At 33.5% G+C, this 18,379-nt stretch overlaps 1 long non-coding RNA gene across 1 annotated transcript in view; it reads left to right on the top strand.

Moving 5' to 3' along the window:
- LOC144287550 (uncharacterized) overlaps nt 1–13,494 on the top strand; it is a 103,394-nt gene extending 89,900 nt beyond the window's left edge. The window contains exons 5-6 of the long non-coding RNA XR_013355333.1: nt 2,621–2,700; nt 13,423–13,494. This is a non-coding gene — a long non-coding RNA (uncharacterized LOC144287550). The remainder of the gene's footprint in view (nt 1–2,620; nt 2,701–13,422) is intronic.
- The last annotated feature ends 4,885 nt before the right edge of the window (nt 13,495–18,379 follow it).

Raw genomic sequence — 18,379 nt, 5'->3', positions numbered from 1 at the left:
CCATTTTGTTTCATTCTACTTCTTCCAGCCACTGCTCTGACTATAGTTATACAACATATGTGCTCCACTTCACAGCTGATGTGAATTTTCTTCTATAATTTATTTGATTTTTTTTTCTTTTCCTTAGCTTCCATGTACTATAAAGAAAAGGGTTTTTGGTTTGGTACCAATATTTGAGTGTGGAAAATGATAATTAGAATAAAAACAATGATTTAAATAACATGGAATTTTTCTTCCTCATGAAAAAAAAAATGAATAGGTGACAGGGCCATTTCTGATGTTAATGGTTTTGGGTAATCCCTCTTATTCCTCCTTCCTTCTTATTCTTTCTCTGTGAATGATCTGGAGTCATAGTCCATGATGGGGGCTTTTACCATCACATCCATATTTCAGCCACCAGGAGGGAGACAACAAAGAAGGAAAAAGATAAACATTACACAAAACTCTTCTACTTACATCCTAGTCATAAATCCCTTTAACTATAGAAGCTGATATAGTGAAAGTGAGGCTTAAAAGTGTGTATTATTGCTGACTGATTTCCCAATTGAAATATGATATAGTTTAGAAATTCCATCCAAATTTATCACATTCTTGATGTCTAGTGAGAAAACTAACTACTATTAAATATGTAGTTAGACGGAATAGGAAAATGAAGGGGCGCTTGGGTTTCTTAGTCGGTTAAGCACCAACTCTTGGTTTCAGATCAGGTCATGATCTCGGGTCAGGAAATTATTGAGCCCTCCATGGGGCTCTATGCTCAGCAGGACATCTGCTTGGGATTCTCTTCCTCTGCCCCTCTCCCAGCTTGCATGCTCTCTCTTTAAAATAAAAATAAATATTTAAAAAGAAAAAGGGAAAGGAAAATGCTAAAATTAATTGTCTAAAGAGAAGCCAATTCATAAAAATTACCTCACTTGTCAAAGTTAGCGATAATGCTTACATATCCGTGTTAATGAGTAAATTTAGTTTTTATCTAACTTGGCATCTGTCTCTCAGTTTCCCTTCCTTTCTCCCCACCCCCATCCTCTTAATTTGGGAATATTTCAGGCTTTAGTTCTTGGACCTCTTCTCTTCTACTTACATTCAGTTCCTTAGAGATTCTTCCACTCTCATATTTGTAAATATCACCAATATGCAAAGGAAATAAAAAAATCTCTCCCTGATCTCCCGAGTTACATATTCAACTGCTTTTTCCACATCTACACTTGAAGGTCTGGTAGATAGCTAACTCTACCTTAATATGTCTATTACTGAACTCCCAACACTACTCCCTCACCAAAAAAAAAAAACGGCTCGCCTAATATTTTCCCATCTCAGTTGATGACAACTCCATTCTTTCATTGTACAGGAAAAAATATTGGAGTCATCTTCAATAACTATCTTTATCTCTTGTTCTATATCCAATCTGTTATTAATTATTCAAATTGGGCCTGTCTGTAACAGACTCTAACCCCTTCTTACCACCTTGACTATCTGTGAAGATCAGGTCAATATTATGTCTTCTCTGCATTGTAGCAATGATTTCCTCAATGGTTTCTTCCTTCCACACTCACCCTTCTATGTTTATATTCACCATAGTAGATGCTGAAGAAATGTAAGCCTGATCAAGTCATTTCTTCACTATAAATACTGTAGTGGCTCCCTCTTTCATTCATAATAAAAGTCTAAGTCCGTACAATGGCCTGCAATGCCTTCCTATCCTTCCAGTAAGTCTCCTATACAGTGTTTCACTCCCTCTACCCTACCTACATTAGCCACTTTCGCCAGAGAGATTTTGCAATCTGTGGGTCCTCAGCCTAAAGTGCTATATATCCAGATTCCACACATCTAAATTTTTTACCACCTCCAAATGTCATATTCTCAATTAGGCTTACTCTCACCAGTTTAACTTCCTTACTTTATTCTACTTAATTTTTTTTCCCATTTTCATGTTCCTAACAGACTGTCTAAACTTACTTATTTTAATTGTTGTTTCTTGCTTAATATTTGTCTTCCTGCAATAGAAGGCAAACCCTATAAAGACAGGAGGGTTTTTTTTGTACATGTATATTTATTTAATAATTAAATGACTATGCAAGAATGAAATCAAAATGGATTCAGGTAAGCTACTCCAAATAATAATCTGTAAATAGCTGTTTAAGGAATTTCAGTGAAAGTTATATTGAAATCTTGGTGACTTAGGATCAAATCAGGGATTCAGACCCATTCAATTATTATAAATTATAAAAATAAACTCAAATGAATTCTATTTTTCCACCTAACTTTCAGAGTGTTAACATAATTATGATGGCCAGTGTGGAGATAAGAAATGGAAGTGTAAAAGTGTGAAAAGTGTTCAAAGGTGTCTTGTTTTCTACTGGGAAGGACAATTTGCTGATCCAGTGGCAAGTATGTATTTGCTCAACAGGTTAACATAGTCTACTGAAATCACCCTCGATATAATGCAGCAAAATTCTCATTCACTGATTGGATTTTTGCAAAACAGTGTTCTCATGACAATTTTGCTTTCCTCACATATTTAACTAGTGGTAGAAAATAAAGACATTGTCAAAAGCACTATACTTGGCAGTTACGATTTAATTTTAAATTACTAAAAGGTAATCTCGTATTTTTTTTTCAGATGAGCTAGATCCTTCATTACCTCTGAAGATGCTAAGAATTTGAGCTACAAAACCAGGAAAGCTAGTATACAGGAGTAGGGTAAGGACCAAACATGTGACTATCCAAATAGGTGTTTATACTTTTATGACAAGACTAAGGGTAATATGATAACATGACTGACTTTAATGCAGGAGGATAAACATGATTTTTTTTTCCATTTTGAAAGATATCTACCATTGCCCTGTGGAAAATGGATGACAGAGCAACAGAGCAAGAACAGTGGAGGGAGACAGTTGATAAGACCACTGCATTAGCCTAAGAAAGAAGGAAATGTATTATGGTTATGGCAGTTGGGACAGAGACAAGTAGACAACATAAAAAAAAATGTAGATGAGAGGATTGACGCAACTTAGGAAGACTGTCTAATGCAGCAAAGTAATATATCCTGCATTCTCTGTTTTCTAAATTCCATCTTCTTGGGCAAATTAATTATGCGAGAAGCTTTAGTGTCTTCACAATAATAATGGTAATTACCTCAAAGCGTTGTTGAGATAATTAAATGAGATTGTGAATATAAAGCTATTAACACAATGCCTGACACATAGAACTCAATAAGTAATTAATACCATTGCTATTTATTGCTGGTATTAACATTAGTTAATGATTTTATATGCAGTGTGAAAATTAGAGAGGGATCCCAATGACTCTTAAGATTATGACTCGAACCAAACTGTGTGGATATGGGAAAAACTGAAGGAGAAGCAGGTTTAAAAGGCTGAGTTGAAATCTAAGATAGGAAGTTTAAGTAAAAAAATCCATTTCTTTCTGAAAACACATTTTCATTGTACATTATATAAGAGAGTTTTTGTGCTGACTTTCAGAGATGCTTAATAGAGGCTTTCTACTGGTGAATAACAATAGCAGTTAATTCTGTGGCTCCACCTTCTTAATCCTCATGTACCTGATAGAAGATCCCTCACTTTCCTGATCCTGAGGCTAGCATGAGCACTGCGCCCCAGCAGAATTCCGAGAGAGGAACTGGAGGAGAAATTCACTTGCCTCTAAATCACACCCGCCTCTCCAGCTGAAGGGAGGATTGTATAGGATTATAGAGGCTGGTGTACCAAGGACAAAAGAACCTAGTATTTTTGTGTTTCAATTTTTTTTTAAATGTAAGATGAAAACTTTGAAATCATAGTAGAAATTCAAATTATATTTAGCCAAAGCTTACAAGTTTTTCCAAAATAATAATTATTTTATGTTTACAGACATCTTAAGGTTACTCAAACAGATAGCATACTGATAATAAAAATCAGGGATAAAAGAGGGAGATTGTCCAGAAACAAAAATCACTGAGAGTGTAAGAAAAGAATTTCTGATCTTTTTCTCTCCTCAAACATACAAGTAATAGCATTTTTTAATGAAGTTTCTTCCAGTTTGTCAGGCAAAAATTCTTGGTGTTATCCCTGATTCCTTATTTTCTCTCTCACCACATATCTAATCTATTAGCAAATATCGCTGGCTATCTTCAAGTTTTTATGAGAATATAACTGCTTTTATCATCTTCACTGCTACCACCCTAGTCCTAGACAGCTCCATCTCCAGCCTGGATTAGTACCATAGATTTTGGTCTTGGATCTTTGTCTCTAAATTTGACCCCTGACCTCTATGCTTCACATATTCTTTATATATCCAAATGATCATTTTAAAATGTAAATCTTATCGTATTACTCCTCTGTTCAAACTCTTGCAATGGTTTCTCACTTCCCACAGAGTAAAAGCCACAGATTTCACAATGCCCCACAAACCCTACACATCCTACCTTTCCCACCTCATTCTGCTCCATCCTGCTTGCTCTTCTGATGTCGGTGTCTACTATACTCACCTCAGTCCATCCACACTGGGCCCCATTATTCTCTTTAGCCCACTTCTGGCAAACCCCCTTCTCCTGTGCAGTCACTGCTTCTTCTTTCTGAAGCACTTTTCCATCAGGTATCTGCCTGCTCTGTCACTTCTTCCAGTAGTTTATGAAGCACTATCTTCTACATGAAACCTACCCTGAGTACTCTAGGTTAAGTGTTGGCTCCTTTTCAAAGGAAAACCTCTTCCCCTTACCCTGAAGTACCTTCTTATCTATAGAATATAGCCCGTCTAACATGCTATAATGTGTAATTTTTATAATTATTTCTATTATTTTTTGCTTGGTGTCTGTATCCCTCTCACCTTGGGCAAACTATACGATAGCACTGAACTTTGTATTGATATCAAATATTGATATCACATACTAGTAGCCGTTCAAAAATATTACTGAGTGAATGAATGAATGGCGTCAGCTACATGAAAATCACACAGACATTTCTGTGGTATTAGCTTCTTCTATCTGGTATGCAGGCCAATCAAAGGTAACCTTTTAATTGTATTATACTGGTTAGAGCACTAATCAGAGCTTCTGAGTTTAACCGAGGTAAAAAGTGCCCTAAAGTCTAGGTGATTCATTGGAGTTTTCATATGTTAGATGAGTCCCACCACTCTTTGATCCAGTTAAGCTATTTATTATTAGAGAAGTAAATAGGTGCAAAGTTATGAGATCTTGCATGTGCGAAAATGCTGTTCAACAGTATAGTCCATGTATATATTGTTATATACTGTGTAATGCACAATGATGTTGAGATTTTTAATGCTGTCTCTCGTACAAAGCAAAATAAAGAATAAGTGAGAAGAGCAAAGGAGATCTTTTAACAGCTTGCTATAGCAAGGGGATCCACCAGGTCCCTTCGATTTTGGCAGGAACTCAAAGGCAGGCAGGGAAATGGGAAGTCTTTATAGTGGAACAAAGGGAAGACTTCAGGTATGTTTTGATTAGAGGCCGTTGGCATGGGGGAGCTGGAGGCAGGCTAACTAGAAGCAAGGTATGCAGTGGTTTTGATGAGGGGGTTGTATATTTGGCTTTCTCTGGTTGAGTCTAAGTTAGAAGGGGGGACAAAAATCAAGAAAGCTGTCAGTTATTAATCGAGTCCTGGACAGTTTAGGCTGATTGTTCCAGAAGTTATTGCTTAGCTTACTAGATTATTACAAGGATAGCAATTGGGCTTCCTTCAATTTCAACTTACAGCAGGCTGGCTTCCTGGACTGGTTATTGCAAATAACGAGGCTGGTCTCCTAGGCAAGTTATTGCAGGTTATGGGGCAGAGTTCTATTTTTATATATATTCTGGCCATTGCCTATTTGTATATTCAGTCTCTCAGCATGTTCACGATTCAAGATAACATTAAGTACTTACTATGAATTTATGTTGTTCTCACAAAAACTATATATTTTATACTCTTATAATCTATATGCTATTGGTGAGATGCTTAAAATTTGGCAATTCGGAGATTTGTCTATGGTGATATAGTTAAGTGGTAATAATCAGATTAAAATTTAGGTATATATGACTCAGGAACTTTAAGAATTTTTTAACTCAAAGTTATATACTTCCTACCAAGATACAGATTTTAGCTTATATTTTAAGGCTTGATATGAGGAATTATCACAAGTATTATATAAATATGGGAAAATAATTATTGTGCAGGGAAAATAAAGACCTAAGAATCATTAATTAAGAAAAACTTGGGGCACCTGGTTGGTTCAGATGGTTAAGCATCTGCCTTCAGCTCAGGTAGTGATCTCAGGATCCTGGGATCCAGCCGCACACAGGGGGGAAATCCCTGCCTAGTGGGGAGTCTTTTCCCCTCCCCTAGCCCATACTGTCTCTCTCTCTCTCTTTCTCTCTCTCTCTCAAATAAATAAACAGATCTGAAAGAAAAAGAAAGGAAGAAAGGAAGAAGAAAGAAAGAAAGAAAGAAAGAAAGAAAGAAAGAAAGAGAAAAAAGAGAGAGAGAAAGAAAGAAAGAAGAAAGGAAGAAAGAAAGGAAGGAAGAAAGAAAGAAAGAAAGAAAGAAAGAAAAAAAGAAAGAAAGAAAGAAAGAAAGAAAAGAAAGAAGAAAGAAAGAAAGAAAGAAAGAAAGAAAGAAAGAAAGAAAGAAAGAAAGAAAGAAAGAAAGAAAGAAGAAAGAAAAAGAAAAATCCAAACTGAGGAGCCCGGGTAGCTCAGTCTTACTTAAGTGTCTGACTCTTGATTTCAGCTCAAGTCTTGATCTCAGGGTCTTGAATTAAAAAACAAACAGACAACTCAAACTAGAATGATGCTTACGTAAATAGCTTACGCATACACAGGTTTATATATATGCTTACATATAGATAGATACATGATAGACAAGTAGCAATATTAATTTTTATACACTATGTGCAAAATAGATAAAAATTAAATTTAAAGAAGCATGGCATTTATTATAATCTTTCATCATGTTTAAACAAAAAAATCCTTAATACCACATTTCAAAAAATGTAAGAAATTTTAGTCTTTTATGCATTATCTCTACTTTCTCAGTACATGGTATTTTGAAATAAAATCTTTCTCCAAGGACTATATATCCCAATCACACTGTCATAAATATTCATGATGACCACATTCCATGTACTGATTTCATGTAAACAAATTTTATTTAACCTTTCAGCAAGTCTGCTTTCTTGCAGGAATTAAATACCCACAAGATCAAGTATGTTAATAACTAGCTAGGTCAGAAACCAAACAAACTGGGGCATAAAATATCATGTGAGTAAAAGGGAAAACTCAAAGATAAATTTTCCATATTAAAAACTCAGTGTAAGTTAAGTCCTGAATAAACTACTAGATTATTTTTTTTCCACAAAATTAACTTTTACAGTGTGAAGTGAGTAGGCTTTTTCCAAATTAATGTACAATTAATTGAACTAATCAATAATCTTATATTTTCATACACTGTATCATTTTAAAACCACAAATTAAACTGGAAAGGTCATTAGGAATTCTAAGCATTGCAAAAGAGGAAAAGAAGTCATTGGTTTATCTCTACAAATACATAGCTAGTCAAAGACCAGACTTAAGCCACAGATCTCTTAACTTCCATTTATTTTTGCTTTACTATCACACTGTCATTACCCTACCATAAATGCTTCCATCCTTTGTCCAGATCATATTTATAGATTCCAATATAATTTTAAGAGGTGTTGTCCAGTGGAGCATAGAACATGATTTATTCACGGCCATGACAGGGCAATTCCTCCATAATCACTTGTATTCAATGGCCCTGGAAATTAATAGAGTCAATATTATTTGTAGACAATCTACTATAGAAAACCTTGTGAATTATATTAATGGCTTTATTATAACCATAAACATCTTTATGTCTCTCAATAATTAGCATTTAGGAGGCCCAAACACTGCTCAGATGCAGACGGGAAAAATCAACATTAGTTTAAATATGCTTATTGTGCTTGTATATAGTGTTATTAATGGTGGGCATCAACAAATCAGGATAATTAATGATTTATTCAAACTCTCTTTAAAATCCAAGTCTAGTACTATATTTTCATATATTCCTGCATAATTTTGTATTATTTAGAGATAATATTCTCTGCAATTGAAGCAGTGGGAAAACTGATAGATGAAAACTTTACCCAAATGTCTTATCTGTTTTCATTATCACTAAATAAATGCAATCTGCTCTGGATAATCTCTGAACCAGTTAATGTTACAAAGTGAGTATCTGTAACATAAATATGATTGTACCACAGAAGTAAATTTGGAAATAATTTCTTTATGAATCTTTTTAAGGATTATAAATATGTTGATCTTATAAATACTTTTAAAGTGTGTCTTTAAAGGACTATACTCAAAATATCTTAAAATTATTCATATTTTTATATTAATGAATATTAATAAATTTTAAAAAGATTTATTTATTTATTTATTCATGGCAGACACACAGAGAGAGAGACAGAGAGAGAGAGAGAGAGAGAGGCAGAGACAGGCAGAGGGAGAAGCAGGCTCCATGCTGGGAGCCGGTGGTGGGACTCGATTCCTGGTCTCCAGGATCATGCCCTGGGCTGAAGGGGGCGCTAAACTGCTGAGCCACCCAGGCTGCCCTGAATATTAATGATCATAAGTAGGAAGAGCCACCTTAAGGTGATTTAAAAACACCAATAAATGTATTGGTGTTTAAATGTATTTTTTTTTGGTTTAAATGTATCTAAATGTATATGTATAAAACAGCTTATATGTAATAACTTCATTTAATAATATAAAAATGCATTATAGGCATTATTTATATATAATTATTTGTCATTTATATATGCTGTATTTTATATTATTTATACACATATTTGGGGAAATATTTAGTTGAAACCATTATATTTTTTCATTTCCCATATTTGATATTTAGAAATATTCTAAAGTAACATTTCTAAATGAATTAATCTATATTTTAATATTCTCATACTTAATCTTTTTTTTTTTTCCAAAAAGAACAGTTGTATTCAGAAAAAGCCATCCAATATAAAGTACACTAAGACCATTCAGACAGCTAACTCTGGCCAAAAAAAAAAAAACAAAAAAAATGCACAGTAGGATAAGCCTATAAAATTGTATAGTCAGAATTCAAATAGACTTAAATTCTCTAATATAAATCAATCAACTTAAAATGATACTTACTTAACCTTATAAAAACTAGTCACCTTCTCCGATTGACTTATTTCACTCAGCATAATACCCTCCAGGTCCATCCACGTCGAAACAAATGATGGGTATTTGTCGTTTCTAATGGCTGAGGAATATTCCATTGTATACATAGACCACAGCTTCTTTATCCATTCATCTTTCCAAACATTATATGGTCTCATTCATTTGGGGAATATAAAAAATAGTGAAAGGTAATAAAGGGGAAAGGAGAGAAAATGAGTGAAAATATCAGTGAGGATGACAGAACATGAGAGACTCCTAACTCTGGGAAATGAACAAGGCGTAGTGGGAAGGGAGGTGGGCAGGGAGTTGGGGTGACTGGGTGATGGGCACTGAGGGGAGCACTTGACTGGATAAGCACTGGGTGATATGCTATATGCTCGCAAATTGAGCTCCAATAAAAAAAAGACTTAAAGTATGTGAAACATAAAAAATATATATATGGGTGATAACACTGTTCAGAGACACAGACCACATACACTTCTTCCTTGATTACATCTTTTGTATTCTAAGGGCACAAGTTCATTTAGTGAAAAATGAAATATAAATCACTTAGGGTGATGCACTGTAGGTGGATGTATGGAAACACCGCTTTAGTGCACTGTGTTCAGTGTACTTTTTGCACAACTTGTTCAACTATGAATCGCTAGTGAGGAATAGTACATTTGTTAAACATTGTTGGAGTATCAGTAAACTTATGGCCGCCTGAACAATTTAATTTGGAAAACTGAAGAATAATCATATATATTAAATCCTATGAAAAAAATCAACTTGAAAAAGATTTATTATACTGCAAAGCACCTTTTATAATAAACAGGTTTTCCTAATTGAGCCCATTTTATTCTGATCGTTAAACTTATCTGTTTCAGTTGAACTACAAAAAAATGAAAACAAACAAAACAACAACAAAAACTAGTCACCAATTGGTGATGCCACAATCTATTTGGTTATTTTTATCTATTTTTTTTTATTTTTTGTTATTTATTTTTAGATACTGCACAATTTTCTTTTTTTTTTTTTTTAAGGATTTTATGTATTTGTTCATGAAACACACAGAGATAGAGGCAGAGATATTGGCAGAGGGAGAAGCAGGCTCCCTGTGGGGAGCCCGATGTGAGGCTCAAACCCAGGACCCCAGGATCACGACCTGAACCAAAGGCAGCGGCTCAACCACTGAGTCACCCAGCCGCCCCTAGATACTGCACATTTTTCAACCCTAATTCAAATAGATCAAACTAAACACTTAATTTCATTCATACACGTATTTATTTTATCACCTTGAGGTCTCTTTTCCACATTCCAAAATGGAATAATTTCCCCACTGCATTGCTCACCATTTCACTCTTGTTTTCAGGGTGTTTGTATGTATGGATTCATATGTTACGTTTAATTCAATTAAAATTCTTTCATAAATACCAAGTTTTACTCCATTAAGCATCTCCTCAAATTAGGAAATGGTATTATTTCACAGCATGACTTGTAATGCAATCTAGTCAAACCTTTCCTTGTACTATTTTCGGTGTACTTGTCCTACCTAAAACGTCTTCGTAGCTTGCTTTCTTCATCCATTCCATGTTTTATGCATTATTTCTATGGTCTGTCACCAACATCTTTTCCCCATTTTCTTTTTTTTTTTTCTTTTCCCCATTTTCAACATGCTCTGAATGCTCCCTTGCTTATTATCCTCTTAGAAACCCAGAGAGTCCATAATCTAATGTGTTTGTTTGTTTTTTTTTTTTTTTTTGGTTTCAATTATACCCACAATGAAATTATAATCATTTGAGGTGAGGTATTAACTAATTCATTCTCTTCTTTTCTCTCTACCTCACTTTTTCTCCCCCCATGTTTTTTTTTCTATTTTTGAGAGAACTACATATAATATTTTCTTTTTGTTTTTTTTTCAAGCATTTAAGCATACTAAACACTAGTGAATTCAATAGAAATATTAATGGTTTTCTTGCTACTTCATTCTTAGAGTTTGCAGTTGATCTCATTCTCAGGAATGAAGAAATTTGAAGAGCTTGTTTTGTGTCAGTTAATGCATTTATATATTAGTATATAACCTTCATGCCTATCTAAGTTGTACATGAATGTGGTATTTTATTATGATTTTAGAGATAAGGTAGAAATTTATTAACATAGAAAGTGGTTCTGTGCAGTATTATTATGAAACAAAACAAAAGAAAAACATTGAAAAGGAAGAAAAATAGTACTAGGAAGAAATGAAACCTCCTACTCTCCTTGTCCCATCTGGCAACAATTATGGGCTGTGATTATGGGATGAAGGAAGAGGAGACAGGTTGTATCACTGGGCACTCCTTTACTTCCTATTTATAACACAATTAATCTGGAAAATAAATACAGAAATAACATAGATTACTATTTTCCCCACCTCATCATCCTAATTCAAGCCACATATTACCTTAATATACTTTCTACATTCTAAAGATCTGTCTTGTTTTTCTAAAGTTCTTTTGAGGTTTAACTTATGTCACTATAAAGGTGAGACCCAGGATAAAACACAGTATCACAGTACATTCTAAGTACCATGGCATAGAAGAATAATCACCTCATATTTTCTACTTATTATTCATTCATTTCCAAGACATTGTTGCAAAGATATTGAAGACTAAAATACTTATAGGTCACCGGACAATTGCCATTTCAAGACACTCAATGGGACAGTATATTTATGCATTTGAGCAAATGGGCTTTGCTAAGTTATTACCCCAAAAATAGCTGAAAGGAGACAATCTATATTTTAAAGTGTTATGATTAATTCCTTTTGACATGGATTACAATGTGGCAAGATCCACTCTGGTCACTAAATTTGGAGATAGGTTATTTCCTGTTTATTATAAAAAAATCACTAATTAGTGTAAACATTAAAATCAATGATTAACATTCGGTTATTGAAGATAATAAAGGTAATTGTAAGAATAGTGACATTAATAGGTAATAGAGAAATAATATCCTCCCAATTTTTGTACCTGCCTGTCAAATTTATTTCAGAAACAAAATTAATTAAATTTTATCTCAATTTTCTTTCTAACCTTGATTCCTTACCTGAGAGATGATATGTATTAATTGGCTTATTAAGAATCTTTCATAAGCTGCTGCCAAGTGATGTTTAACCATGTTACACTAGGAAATATTAGAACCCCCAAGATCCAGGGCAACAGAAAAATCAGTACATAGCTGGGTCTTCAGTCAAAAAGTTACTCTCTCTGCCAAAAAGGACAAAAATAAAATAGCTTTATCACTCTAAGGAAAAGATGGGTCACCTAGTTCTGATGAAGATGGAAATATATTCATATGAACCTTTCTAAAATATCCAATAATCCCCTTTATAATGAAAATACATAAAGATTACTTTTTGATTTCCAGGTAGTTGTGTAGAGAATTTGCCAGTTTAAGGGCCCTGCCACTTTACCTCTTGGAATTTCTTCTGTGTACCCTAGAGAAATAACTCCAACCTTGACTGCTACCACAGACTAATCAGTGATTTTTGTATATTTAATCTTGATGAAATATTAAGATTTAAATATATAGATATATATTGATTAGGCAATCAAGATATAATTAATTCTGAAAAATGATGGGCAGCCCAGGTGGCTCAGCGGTTTAGCGCCACCTTCAGCCCAGGGCGTGATCCCGGAGACCCAGGATCGAGTCCTACATCAGGCTCCCTGCATGGAGCCTGCTTCTCCCTCTGCCTTCCGTCTCTCTCTCTCTCGCTCTCTCTTTCTCTCTCTCTCTGTGTCTCTATGAATAAATAAATAAAATCTTTAAAAAATTCTGAAAAATGAAAAGAACACTTTTTATGTCTGGAAATATTACAGAGAGACAAAGGTACAAATGAGTTCATAAGTCCAGCATTTCGGTTAACTACATGCACATTGGGAATTCAGAGTTTGCCTGTTGTATTTTAACACTGTTTATATTTAACTCTAACCTTGAGAGCTTATAATAAGTCTTTGCAGAAGGGTGTTGTCTTTAAATTTGTAATTCATTATGAATTTGATTCTTAAAGTATTGTGTAATCTAATATCTGGAGAAAGAGCCTATAATGAATAGTACAGGAGCACCACTGTTATTTTACAGAAGAGATCACTGATTATCCTTGTTCTCTGAACAAGCTATCATGTAATACTTTCAACAATATTTCCTATAGGCTTTCACAGCTTTTTTCTTTTTCTTTTTTTTTTTTCCTGAACATCAAGATACTGATCACTGGCTATTGGCTTGAAGTTCTTTGAGTGCTTTCTTCATAGGCAGTAGCATAATCCAAACAGGTAATAGTGGAGCATCTTGTGATAATTTTCTGCTTGCTACTTGTTATTTAAAAACAAAATATCAAAATGCGTATCCACATGGCATATTCTGTTTTCTGATTTTTGGTTTTGTTTTATCAGTATTTTTCATTAATTTATTGTATTCTCAGCACTTCTGTGAATGCCTGGAATATAGTAAACACTCAATAAATAGTGGCTGAATTAATAGTCATTGAACTCTGAAAATCTAGAGAGATTCATAAAAAGCCTGATTCATTAAGTATAATCCAAGTGTATTGATTTAGAGTATATATTTTAGTCATTAATACCCCCTCTAAAAAATTTTTTCACTTTTCCTAAGCAAGAACAAAGCAAGTAGCAATAGAAATTCACCTTGAAACTAATGTTATTGGTTTAAAATGTTAATGATTAGTTTTGTGGGTTTTTAGTTTAAACAGAAAGAATTGATTTTTTTTTAAATGGGCTTTCTGTGGGTAAAAACCAGGGAGAAACATTAGTAGGGGAATGATGATGATGTGGGCATAAAAGGCATAAAACCTAGAGTTAAGTGAAAGTTTTTTTTTAATTATTTATTTATTCATGAGAGACACAGAGAGGCAGAGACCTAGGCAGAGGGAGAAGCAGGCTCCATGTGAGGAGCCATCCCATCCCCGGGATCACAACCTAGGCCAAAGGCAGAGGCTCAAGCACTGAGCCACTAGGGCCCCTAAGTAGAAGTTTGATTGTCATTATTAAAAATTTTTTCTAGCACAAGAATTAAGCATTTGTTCATTCATTCATCATTTTGTAAATGTCTAATTGCAGTGATAAGAAAGTCATTTCATTTGTTTTGTTTTTTGTTTTGTTTTGTTTTGTTTTTTCCTAAGGAGCATCATTCTATTAAGGATCATGCTTCTTTCAAGACTTCATTTCTAAATATTTAAAGTTCAAACAATTCTCATGGCATTAGGGAATTTGTCTAGTTATTTAAAGATGCAAATGCATTTTGAGGAGAGCTGCACATCTCCAATTCATATTTCTATTTAAGAAAGGTAACCATTGTAAAATATTTATCAGAAAGATAATCATAGAAAATTAAATTAATTAGAAAGATTACTTTGAACCCTATCTCTTCATTATCTTTTAATATTTAAGTGCTATTAATGAGTATATATTTCTAAGATAAAATCTCAGTATTTTCTCCGTCTCCCTACCTTGATAGAAGTGCAAACTCTTCTCACTGTAGCATTCCAGCTGTTCTCTCTTTAAATCTCAGACCGAATTCGTAGGTTTTTCAGGATGATTTGAAAGTTATCTAGGTAAATTGGTGGGGACAGGTGACTTGGGGACCCTACTCTTCCGCCATCTTGCCCCTCCTCCCAAAATCTCAGTATTTTGATCTACATGGCATCTAGCAATGCATTTTCCTTTTAACTCTGAAAAATTAAATACACATAAAATTACCTTTATGTACATTTTTCAGGAGGAAATTGAAAGTTTTAATAAAAGCATTACATAGGTTTAAATGAACTATTTATCAATGCTAATAAATTTTTCTTTCTAAAACTAAAACACAAGATGCAGTGGCTAATAGGGAAAAACATCTGTAATTGAATGATGCCAGTAGTAATGAAGAGGATGGATATGAACAGCTTTGGATTTTCATGTTTCCACTTCCCTGTCTATATTGCAGATTTAAAATTACAGGGTAGAAAGCAAATTTAGATGAAAATTTGACTTCTTCCCCTTTTGTGTAGATCTTTATTTTTCTAGAAGGATTCTAAACTAGTGTTCTGAATAGCAAATAATTACTCCAGTCTGCTCACCCCCACCTCCACCCTGACACACACACACACACACACACACACACCCCTAATGAATTGAGTAGATTAAACTCTATATGTCATGTATTGAATTTTATATTTCATTCTATGCTCTCCAATTGGTCAGCACAATAGAAAAAGATTTTTGGTTATGGCTTATATTTTGGTACTAGTTTACTTTCTGGATACCAAAGAGGATCCTTTTCTCTTACCAATGACCTGTTTTTCACAAATGAGATTTAATATATTATCAGGAATTGCAAGGATGATTTATACCTAACAAGTATAAATTTATTTGACCCCAATGTAATTTAATAGACATAAAGAAAAATAATTTTAATGCTTGTAACCATAATGAAAGGCTCAAGAAACAAAATTAAGTCCATAGCTTTAAGGGGGAAAATATAAACAAATGCTACAGACAATGTCTTCTAACAATGCTTTAAAAAATAGGTAACTTGGGGCACCTGGGTGGCTCAGTTGGTTAAGTGCCTTTGGCTCAGGTCATGATTTGGGGGTCCTGGGGTGGAGCCCCACATTGGGCTCTCTGCTCAGAGGGGAGTCTGCTTCTCTTTCTCTCTTTCTCTCTCTGTACATCTTATTCTCTCTCAAATAAAAAAAAATTAAAATCTTAAAAAAAAAATAAGTAACTTATTGCCTGTGGAAATCACCACTTGACTCCTTCTCCAAGCAATAATGTCTAGTGAACAGCAACAATGCCACATGTCTGAGTACCAGCGTAAGAGCAAAATTCAACTTTTCATCATCAAAAAATGATGTATTACCAAAATGTGGTTTTAGGGCAATATGCTCACAGTTTGGGAGAAATACATCTTACCAATTATTAAACCAAACATAAATGAGTTTTGTAATTTTGGGGAAAATATCACTGAATATTTACTTTCTTTAAATAACATGTCTGTCATGATAATGTTTTAATAAAAGAAGTAAAATGAGATTCCTGCTACTAAAATATTCTGTACTGATTTTGCCCCTCCATATAAAGCATTTCTTTTTATGTACAAGTTTTTTACAAAGCATTCTCACTATAAAGAATTCCTACATCTTTTCTAATCAATTATAAAATAATAAATGCTAAGGATCTCATTCTATTTAAGGGATCATTTGCCAATGAATCTCCCCTAAGAAGTGAGGGTGCTTTATATTGGCCAAGGTAGAGCTTAGGCATATTTAAACAATATTATCTTAACATCAAAGACATTACGATTTGGTTTTGAGTAATAGATAAGGAAAAAAAAATCAGAAGACTTTGGAGAGATAAAAACATAAACATTCTATCCTATTAGGTTAAAAAACTTAAACCCTAAGTTTTAAGAGTGCAATTAATTCAATAATCATTTATGTACAACAGTAATTTCACTTTTTATATTCATCTGTTTATCATATTTTAATTTATTTCATCACATTTAATGTTGAAATGTCTCTGCTATCCAGAGGCCTACTGCTCATAGAAGAAGTTATATGCATGAATTTCTGTGAAAAATAAACTTACTAATTGGTCTCCTCTATTTATTTAGATTTAGGACTGGAGTCACAAGCTGATTATCCTAATATTTTTTTAATGAAACACGTTTGCTAAGCAGTTTAGTAAATTGCTTATATATTAAGTAAATAAAGTAAGTTACTTAAAATGATCATTATTAATTAAAACATCCAATTGCCTTGCAACTTTTATTGTGATTATTAATCACCTATAATGTTTATTAATGACATGGCTCTAACAATCTTTACAATGCAATAGTTTCTTTCTTTTGCAATGCAATAGTTTCTTTCTTATAATTTAATATTTTCCCTAAAATATTAAATTATAAGCAGTATTTCCTTTTGAAAGTTCCAAATTCAGTTCTGACTGGTGTTTCATCATAAAATTTCTCATATCATTTTGAGTTACATAATCTTTATTTTGTAGTAATATACATTTTTAACTATCTTGTAGACTCACCCCTGAAAAATAAGTGATACATATATTCTCTATGAAATCACAGATACAAGACAGTAAAAACTCAACTGTATCTTATTTCCTATGTTAAAAAAGCTCTTTTTGTTATTAAGCCACAGTATATGAATACAGCCCCAACTTGGAAGGCATGTCGCTTGGATACTCTCATTTTACCTACACAGTAAATCCAGTATTTTATTCTAAATCATTCTTTTTCTTGCATTCCCATCAAAGATACTTTCCTAGCTTTATCTTTCTCTTTAGTGTCCTGCTTCTTGAAAGAGTAGTATCCAAATGCTGTCTCAGTTTTTACCTTAACTTTACTCCCAAGCCCATGTTATTCTGGCTTCTTATTTTATTGTTATTGTAATGAAATGTCCAAATACTAATTAACTAATGAACTCCCAACCATAGCTGGAATGTTCTTCCATATTTAACACTGTTCATCATACATATTTTCACATTATACCTTATTTATATTTTACTGGATATCATTCAAATCACACATTGTACAGTATATAGTAAATCCACAATAAGTAATTTTTATTATTTTTTAAGATTTTATTTATTTATTCATGAGGCACAGAGAGAGAGAGAGAAGCAGAGACACAGGCAGAGGGAGAAGCAGGCTCCATGCAGGGAGCACCCGGAACTCGATCCCAGGTCTCCAGGATCAGGCCCTGGGCCAAAGGTGGTGCTAAACCGTTGAGCCACCTGGGCTGCCCAATAAGTAATTTTTAAATTTACTTGTTGGTACTGAAATTTTTGGACAAGTTACACATGTAGCTCGTTAATAGCAGTGGCTTAATAGGATTGCTGTCCTCCTGTTTTCTAATGTATGGAAAATTTAGCGTGGAAAACTTAACCACCTAAAAATAGGGCTAGGGTAATCTTTGTATGGTCAAAACATAATCCAATAAATGTAATATTGAAATATGTTATATTTTTTCCAAAATACATTTTGGTACTTAAATCACATACTTTTTTTATATTAACAATTAAGTTCATTCTATTATGAAAAGTTTTAGGAAAGTTTTAGGAAATTACTAGTTTTTTCCTTTTTTTTTTTAGTCTGAAAAAAACTTTTTTGAAAAGGTATTCAAAAACCATTTATAATAATGGA

The sequence above is a fragment of the Canis aureus genome, chromosome 17 (assembly GCF_053574225.1).
Source record: "Canis aureus isolate CA01 chromosome 17, VMU_Caureus_v.1.0, whole genome shotgun sequence".
Classification (NCBI taxonomy): domain Eukaryota; kingdom Metazoa; phylum Chordata; class Mammalia; order Carnivora; family Canidae; genus Canis; species Canis aureus.
The sequence above is the reverse complement of the archived record's forward strand: the minus strand, read 5'-3'. Positions and strand labels throughout refer to the sequence as shown.